Source organism: Mus caroli, unplaced genomic scaffold (assembly GCF_978045245.1).
Source record: "Mus caroli unplaced genomic scaffold, Mus_caroli_1 scaffold_8, whole genome shotgun sequence".
Taxonomy (NCBI): Eukaryota; Metazoa; Chordata; class Mammalia; order Rodentia; family Muridae; genus Mus; species Mus caroli.
The window spans coordinates 103,002,352-103,010,254 of record NW_028227263.1 but is presented as its reverse complement, the minus strand read 5'-3'; positions in this window follow the sequence as shown (position 1 = coordinate 103,010,254).

Sequence of the window (7,903 nt, the reverse complement as noted above, 5' to 3'; positions counted from 1 at the left end):
AGAGTTCAAATCCCAGCAACCACATGGTGGCTCACAACCATCCGTAACGAGATCTGGTGCCCTCTTCTGGAGTGTCTGAAGACAGCTACAGTGTACTTACATATAATGAATAAATAAATCTTAAAAAAAAACAAAAAAAATCGGTTTTGGTTTTATGTTTGAGTGTTTTGCCCGCCTGTATGTCTTCGAACCCTGAGAGGGTCTGGAGGGCGTGGCCAGGCTGTGGAGGGCTGGGCCTTGGCGTTGGGAAAGAGGAAGTGGGTAGGAGATTTACCCAGGCTTTGTCTTGGGGTTGCTGTGGAAAGTGGGGGAGGGGGACAAAGAAGGAGAAGGGGGTGCGGAATTGAGCCTGCAATCAGCTCCGCACGCTAACCAAGCACCCTACAATTCTCTGTTCTTTCTGCCCTTCACCTCTGCTCCAAGCTCCTTCTCGGGCTCTCCGTCCTAAGGTTGCTCCCTTTGCCCTGCCTCGTCTTGGCTTCTGCTTACCCACACATGGGCCCTAGAGGGATCTTTTTTGCACACACATACACACACACACCCATTCTCTCCTGCTCACATACCTCACATTGTAAAGCCCCCAACTCCATTATTTAAGAAACTCCATTTTGTGCAAGACCAGGGGCTAAGCTCCAGTTCCAGGAAGAAACTCGCGCCTGGGCAAGCATCCTATGACACCCCTAACATTCTTTGGCAACCTACCCCTCTTAGCAACAGTAGTAGGACCAAGGTACATGGAGATAGCCTAAGACATCCTTCGGAGAATAGATAACCTGACCATCCTGTCGGGTGGTTCTGCTCTCGTGTTCAGTTCCTGCAGACTAGGTCAGAAATACAGCTTTTAAAATATTAACTTGCTGGCCCGTATGGAAATTCCTCAAGTTTGCTGTAACCATGATAAAACCTCTAAATCCCTAGACTCGGGGCCTTCTGACCCGCTGCAAAGGGGGTGGTGGGAGACCTTGCTCTAGAGCTTGTAATAAAGACCTTTGTGTGCTTTACATTGGAATTGGCTCCTCAGTGGTCTTTGGATCCCTGCAACTTGGGCATAACAACAAGCACCCAGAGAGCTCTGAAACAAATCCTGCCTGACGCTTCTCAGAGGCCTCCTTGGTCCTGAACTTTGTGCCCACCGTCTGGCTACCGACGTCCCACCTGCACACAGGAGGCCACAGGAAGCTGGTTTCTTCCCTTTTCTCCTTTCTCGCTCTTTTCTTTCATTCTTTTTAGTAGTGCACTGGATGTGGAATAGAGAGCATTGTCACACTATCAGCTTATTGTATTGCTGAGCCACACCTCCAACCCCTCGCTGGGGGGTTGTGGGCAGGGGCTCCATCAGTAAGCTGCGCCCCCAGCTGGGTTTTGTTTTTAAAACATCAAAAAGTTTCCCAGGATGGCCTTGAACTCAGACTCCTCCTGCCTTTAGGTAGATGGACCCACAGGCCTGCCCTAGCCAGAGGCCCCATTTTCAAAGCCTGCATCTTCACCCCTGTAGCTGCTGCGCTCCCGACTCACAGTGGGACACGGCCTCAGTCACCCTTATAAATGGGTGGGACCAGGAGTCGGCACACCCTCTTGCCAACTCTTTTTCCCACGTAAACAAGAATAAGAACCAGAATTCATGCCTGGTGCTGGAGGACAACTTGCTGCAGGGTCCCTGGGTCTTGATTTCGAATTTTGCACGGGCAGTGGGTCTGCCAGCCTTTTTGTACAGCCACAGGATGAGAAAATGCAGGCGCTCCAGGAGCAGCCGTAGGCCCGCACCTGTTTTCAGGGCGGGTTCTGCGCTGGGCGGGGAGATGTCAGGGGGCGAAGAGCTCATGACAGCTATTTCCCAACATGGGTGACAGACTGTCTCCTACTGCTGGGAAGATAAAACCAGGCCAGATTGGGGGCTCTGCCTCCCCTGCTGCCTTCCTGGAGACACTCACAGGTAGTGATTAAGAGTGAAGCCTCCCTCGGTAAGGAGCTGGCTTCTACTCTGTGTGCGCCTGTGTGCTGTAAGCTCCTGGAGCTTCGATCCAGAGGGAGGGCACATGTGTACCTATTGTGTGCTAGCTAGGTTAGTGCTTGCTGAAAAAGTAAAGAGTGAAGAATAAAGACACAGGCTTTCCAATACTGTGACAGGCCCTCCATAAAGCTAAGCCCTTTGGGTGGTAAATCAGCCCCTCTCTGGGAGTATTGACCCCTTCCTAAGATATTAGCAGCTCTTCTAGTTGTTAGGCCCTCCCTCTTAAAGATTAGAACCACCCCTAAGATATTGCTCCCCCACTTGTCCACCCATTTACCTGACAGGTGCCTATGTATTTAATTCAATGTATTAATCAAGTCACACCCATGGAGCCCTGACCCCATTTCTCTTTGCTGTGTGACCTTCAGTAAGTGGCTTAATCACTCTGAGCTAAATATCCTCATCAGTGACAAGGATGCTCATTCCAGCAGCTTGCATGCATACAGATGTCTGCCTGGGACCTGAGATTTAAGGCGACCGAGCATCTGACCAAGGAGTCATATGTAACTTGAATTTTTTTCAACATCTATCTTTAGTGATGGTTCCTAAATGCTTTAACCTCCCTTCTAGCCCACCACCCTCCAGAGGTAGTGGGAAAGAATGCATACAGGGAAGCGGACCTGCTTAGAAAGGGTTCATTGGAGCAAATCCCATCTGTGTTATCAGAGAACCGGCAGTTTTGTTCACAGGTCAGCAGTGGCAGCTCTGTCCACTCACAAAAAAAACTTCACAGGAACACCAGCAGTCCAGCTCAGTAGAGCCAGGATAGCAAACATGAATCAGCAGCAGTGGCACGACGGAGCAGAGTCAGCCAGGCCTCCGCCTCCGCTCGAGTCAGCAGGATGGACCGGCACATGAGTCTGTCTCAGTGACATCACTCTGCCAACTGGCCCGAGTCCACAGAAGCAGCAAGAAGTCACTAACATACATCAGAAGTTTTTGGCGTGGTTCTCTCTACAGAGTCCCAACAAATGGAGCTCAACTATGCATTGTAAAGTGGACCAATACATGTGTGTCGTTAGCAAAGAATCCTTCATCATCTGTCCTTTCACGTGCTTGCTTTAGCAGAACATCCTTTCTCCTGTGTCTGCCTCAGTAAACATTCCTTCACCTGTTTGCCCCAGCAAAACACCATCCAATACAACTGACTTTCCAAAGGACCCTTAAGTTTCTACTTCAATCATCTTCTATGGGGAGCTCTTTAGAGATGTTCCAGTCCTCTGCACAGAGGACAACCCACTGTCACCAGGGAGGTCCCTGTGACATCTGCAACCACAGAGGCTAGGGCATCATCAGGAAGCCTGCTCAGGATCCCATGCTCCCTTCCCGAAGAAGTCAGTCTTGGATGAAGACTGACTGGGATGGCTACTCCATGGAAACTGAGGGAGTGGGAACAGTGGGAGCTGAGGGAGTGGGAACAGTGGGAACTGAGGGAGTGGGAACAGTGGGAACTGAGGGAGTAGGAACAGTGGGAACTGGAGGAGTAGGAACAGTGGGAACTGGAGGAGTGGGAACAGTGGGAACTGAGGGAGTGGGAACAGTGGAAACTGGAGGAGTGAGAACAGTGGGAACTGAGGGAGTGGGAACAGTGGGAACTGGAGGAGTGGGAACAGTGGGAACTGAGGGAGTGGGAACAGTGGGAACTGGAGGAGTGGGAACAGTGGGAACTGGAGGACTGAGGGGGTGGTGGGAACCAAGAGGGTAGGAATGGAAACCATGGGGACTATGGGAAAAGAGAGAACCACTCCTACCAAGAAGCCATCTTCTCTGCAGGTCTCTGCTCCTTCCTTCTAGTTTATTTTGTGATTCCTTTTCTTGCTTCTTGAACCGTTTGCTAATTTCCTTTTTGACCTTGTTTTCTCCTTGTAGCTGAAATTTCAATGCACAGCTCTTCCTCGGCGTCTGACTCCGATGTTTCTGAGTGAATTGTGGCTTCTGTTTCTCTGTCCCTAGAGCACAGGAATTCTTTGAAAGGGCATTCTGTAGTGTCCAAGGAGGTTAGAGCTCTCTTTCTTTCAAAGACAAAGATTTACTTTTATGTGTAAATTTTAAAAACTAGCATGGTGTTTTGCCTGTGTAAGACCCTCGAGGCATACAAGTGGCCAGGCCCCACACCCAAGGACACCCAACAACCAGACTCTGCCCCTCCCCCCGCACCCCCCTCCACACCCCCGCCCCTGAGAATACTCTAGCAGGCGGACCCAGCCCGTAGAGATGCAGGAACACAAGCCCTATCCTATCCCAGGCCACCCTGGAAAGCCCCACCCCTGGAAGTCCTACATAAAGCCTGCCTTCATCTTGTATGAGGTTTGTTGTGTGGTGTGACTCTGTGGTATTCCTTGGCTCCTGACTGCCAGGATACCTTTTCCCCTCAGAACTGTTAGCATTTACATTGCCTGCAGGTGTGTCTGTCTGTGCACACCATGCCCTCAGGAGCCAGAAGAGGGTGTTGAGTGGCCCTGGAATTGGGGTTACAAATGGTTGTAAACTGTCTTGTGGGGGCTTGGGGTCAAACTGGAGTCCTCTGGAAAGCAGCCAGTAACTTTTAACCACCATACTGCCTCTCCTCTCCAGCCCCTCTTCCTTCCTTCCTTCCTCCCTTCCTTCCTTCCTTCCTTTTATTTTTTATTTACGTGCAGTGCCTATCTATCTGGATGGGAGGTGTTGAGTGCAGTACCCACAGAGGTCAGAAGAGGGCGTCAGAACACCTGAAGCTGGAGTTGAAGGAGGCAGTGAGCCTCCTGGTGTAGACACTGGGAGTGATATTATGGTTATTCAGAGGAAAGCCTTATTCTCAGGAGATGGGGCTGGAGATCTGGCAGATAAATGATCATGGCAGATACATGGGTTATGATCCACACTTACGCAGGCTTTCAAAGCTTCAAGAAATTCCTTGTAATGGCAGGTCTTCTTATCTTGTTCAATTTTTTTTTCTGATTCTTCTTCATTTGTTTCACTTTTTGTTTAAGTTTTTAAATTAGCAGGTATTAATTGTGCACAATAGTGGGTTTCGTTATGGCACATTCTTCCATGTTTATAATGTAATGTTTAATCATACTCATCCCCCTTGTCCCTCATCTTGTCCCTTCCCATACCTACTGAATCCCTTCCTTCCCCCACCTAGTCAGTTGTGTGACATTATTCCTGGGAAGACATAAACATCTACTCACCATGAATAGAGAACTGACCACAGAACAAAGAACAGATGCCACCAAAGTCCATCTTGGTGAACCAGTGAGTTTTATTGGGGTTACTTACAGAAGCAGAAATGACTCAGATAGCCGACTTTGACAATAGCCCATCCTAGCATGGGTGACAACTCACATAAGATGGGACCCTAGGGCACACTGCACAGCCTGCAGACAGCTCAACAGCTTAGAGGTTGTCTTTCCCAGACAGTTCAGTTGGTCTGAGAGTGACCCTTAGCAGTCCTTTCTGCTTACGTATGCATGAAGAGGGAGGAGCCTAGTGAGTCTGCTCAATTTCAGGGACTTTCTGAAGCCTGTGAGTTGCTTATTACTTCCTAGATTAAGGAGCTGGCCTCCCAGATGAAGGTTTTCAGTCTACACAACAGTCCCCTGTGGTTAATGCCTTTGTGTCTCCCTGACAAAGTTAAGTTCATCAACACTGCTGCTGCTGCTGCTGCTGCCGCCGCCTATGTCACCCTTCCCTGATCTCAGAGCTCAGTCTCTTCTGTCTTCCGATGTGAACTGAAGACCAGTGGCTCACCCAGTATCCTCAAGGCCTTTAGCATCAGATTGGAAATCTTGAGGTATCCCAGCCTCGTGGATTGAACAGCCACTGGTCCTCAAGTCTCTTCATTGTGAAGACAGCCATTGTTGGTCTGTCCAGGCTGCATCATGAAAGTCAGTCTAGTCAGTTCTTCCCATGTGTACTCACTCTGTCAGCTCTGCTCCTCCAGAGAACCCTGACCAACCCACAGCTTCTGTGGCCATGTCTTTTTGTGTGTGACCTAATGGGTTTAACTAGGATTGCTCACAGAAGTCTGAAAAACTTGTTAGTGGCTATACTACTGAAGAAAATGTCTGCATCCCCTTGCAATCACTAGCTAGCTGCCTGTAAATCCTCAGTTAGCGGCATGGCCTCTGGAGCCTCTCTCAAGGTTTTGCGTTTCTTTTTCAAGACAGAGACATTCTTACAATACAAGCCTGGGCTGGCCCGTGATTGCCCCATAACTGATTTATATCTGGGTCCTCATTGTGACCTAGCTTAAGACCCACACCAGCAGACAGCTTCAGTATGGGTTTTTGTGGTGGAACTTACCCTGGAAATATGAGGAATATGCTTAAGAAGATTTGAACTGGGGTTCTTCACCGATGACAGCCCAGACCTCAGGGCTGAAAGAGCACTGGACAAGGAATCTGTGGCATGCCCTCACCTCAACCCACTTTGCCTTCTGTGGTCTGGTACAGATTGCTATGTATTCAAGGTTGGCCTTGAACTTGTAACCCTCCCTACCCAGCCTCCCTGGTGCTATAATTACAGAGTTGTGCCACCACACTAAGGAGGGAAGGAGTACTTATGAGATGCACTAGTTAAGGGCTGCTTAGGGTTTCAGTTGGTGGACAACCTGATTCCAACTGGGTAGTAGAAACATCTACTATCTTGATTTACACATAGTCTTGGGCCAGTGTGATGGCTGCCCCCCAAAACGTGCTTGCTGCTTTGAGTTAGGTTTCCCAAGACCCACAAGGTAGAAGGAGGGAGTCAACCCCAGACAGTTGTTCTTTGACTTCTACATGCATGCCATAGCATGTATACAAAGACACACACAGAGAGAGAGAGAGAGAGAGAGAGAGAGAGAGAGAGAGAGAGAGAGAGAGAGAGAGAGAGAGAGAGAGAGGAGAGAGAGAGAGGCATACACACAAAGCAAGCATGTGGGAGAATGGAAACTCTATGGCTTAGTCAGTGTGCTCATCCCAGACAACAGCCAACTGCTCCTCAGAACAACATGAGAGAGCCCAACTTCAATGGGAAAAATGCTCAGCTGATCCCAACCCAAACTGCTGAGCTGCAGAAATCATAAAAGGTTTTTTTTTTGTTTTTAGATTTACTTATTTAACACGTGTGATGGTTTGCATATGCTTGGCCCAGGGAGTGGCACAATTAGGAGGTGTGGCCTTGTTGGAGGAAGTGTGTCACTGTGGGGATGGGCTTTGAGACCCTCATCCTAGATGCATGGAAGCCAATATTCTCCCTTTTGCCTTTGGACCAAGATGTAGAACTCTCAGCTCTTCTTACACCACGCCTGCCTAGATGCTGCCATGCTCCTGTCTTGATGATAATGGACTGAACCTCTAAACCTGTAAGCCAGCCCCAATTAAATGTTGTCCTTATAAGAGTTGCCTTGGTCATGGTGTCCATTCACAGAAGTAAAACCCCAACTAAGACAATGTGCATGAGTGTTTTGTTTGCATGTATGACTAAGCTTGGTTCTAGCAGAGATCAGAAGAGGGTGCTGGATCCCCTACAACTGTATGGACAGTTGAATATTAGCATATGGGCGCTGGGAATCAAAATCAGAATCGGATCCACTGTACGAGCTCTTAACCACTGAGCCATCTCTCCAGCCCCATGTGGGTTTTGTTTTTTAAATGCCTTTACACTTGAAAGGGGATGTTTGTCAATTAGCAAAAACTGGCTAATACATCCTATTCTAGTCAAACTAAGGAAGGATGGACAGAGCTCTCACATTTAGTCCCTTTGAGGAAGTTACATTGCATACTTAACAGGCTATTGCCCAGATTTCAGTCACATGGCTATATATAGTTGCAAAGGATACTGGGAAATGTAGTCTTGTTTTCCCTATTCACCATTTGGAAAATAGATGCTGATGCCAATACTAAGAAGGCCTCTGAGGATGGATTGCTG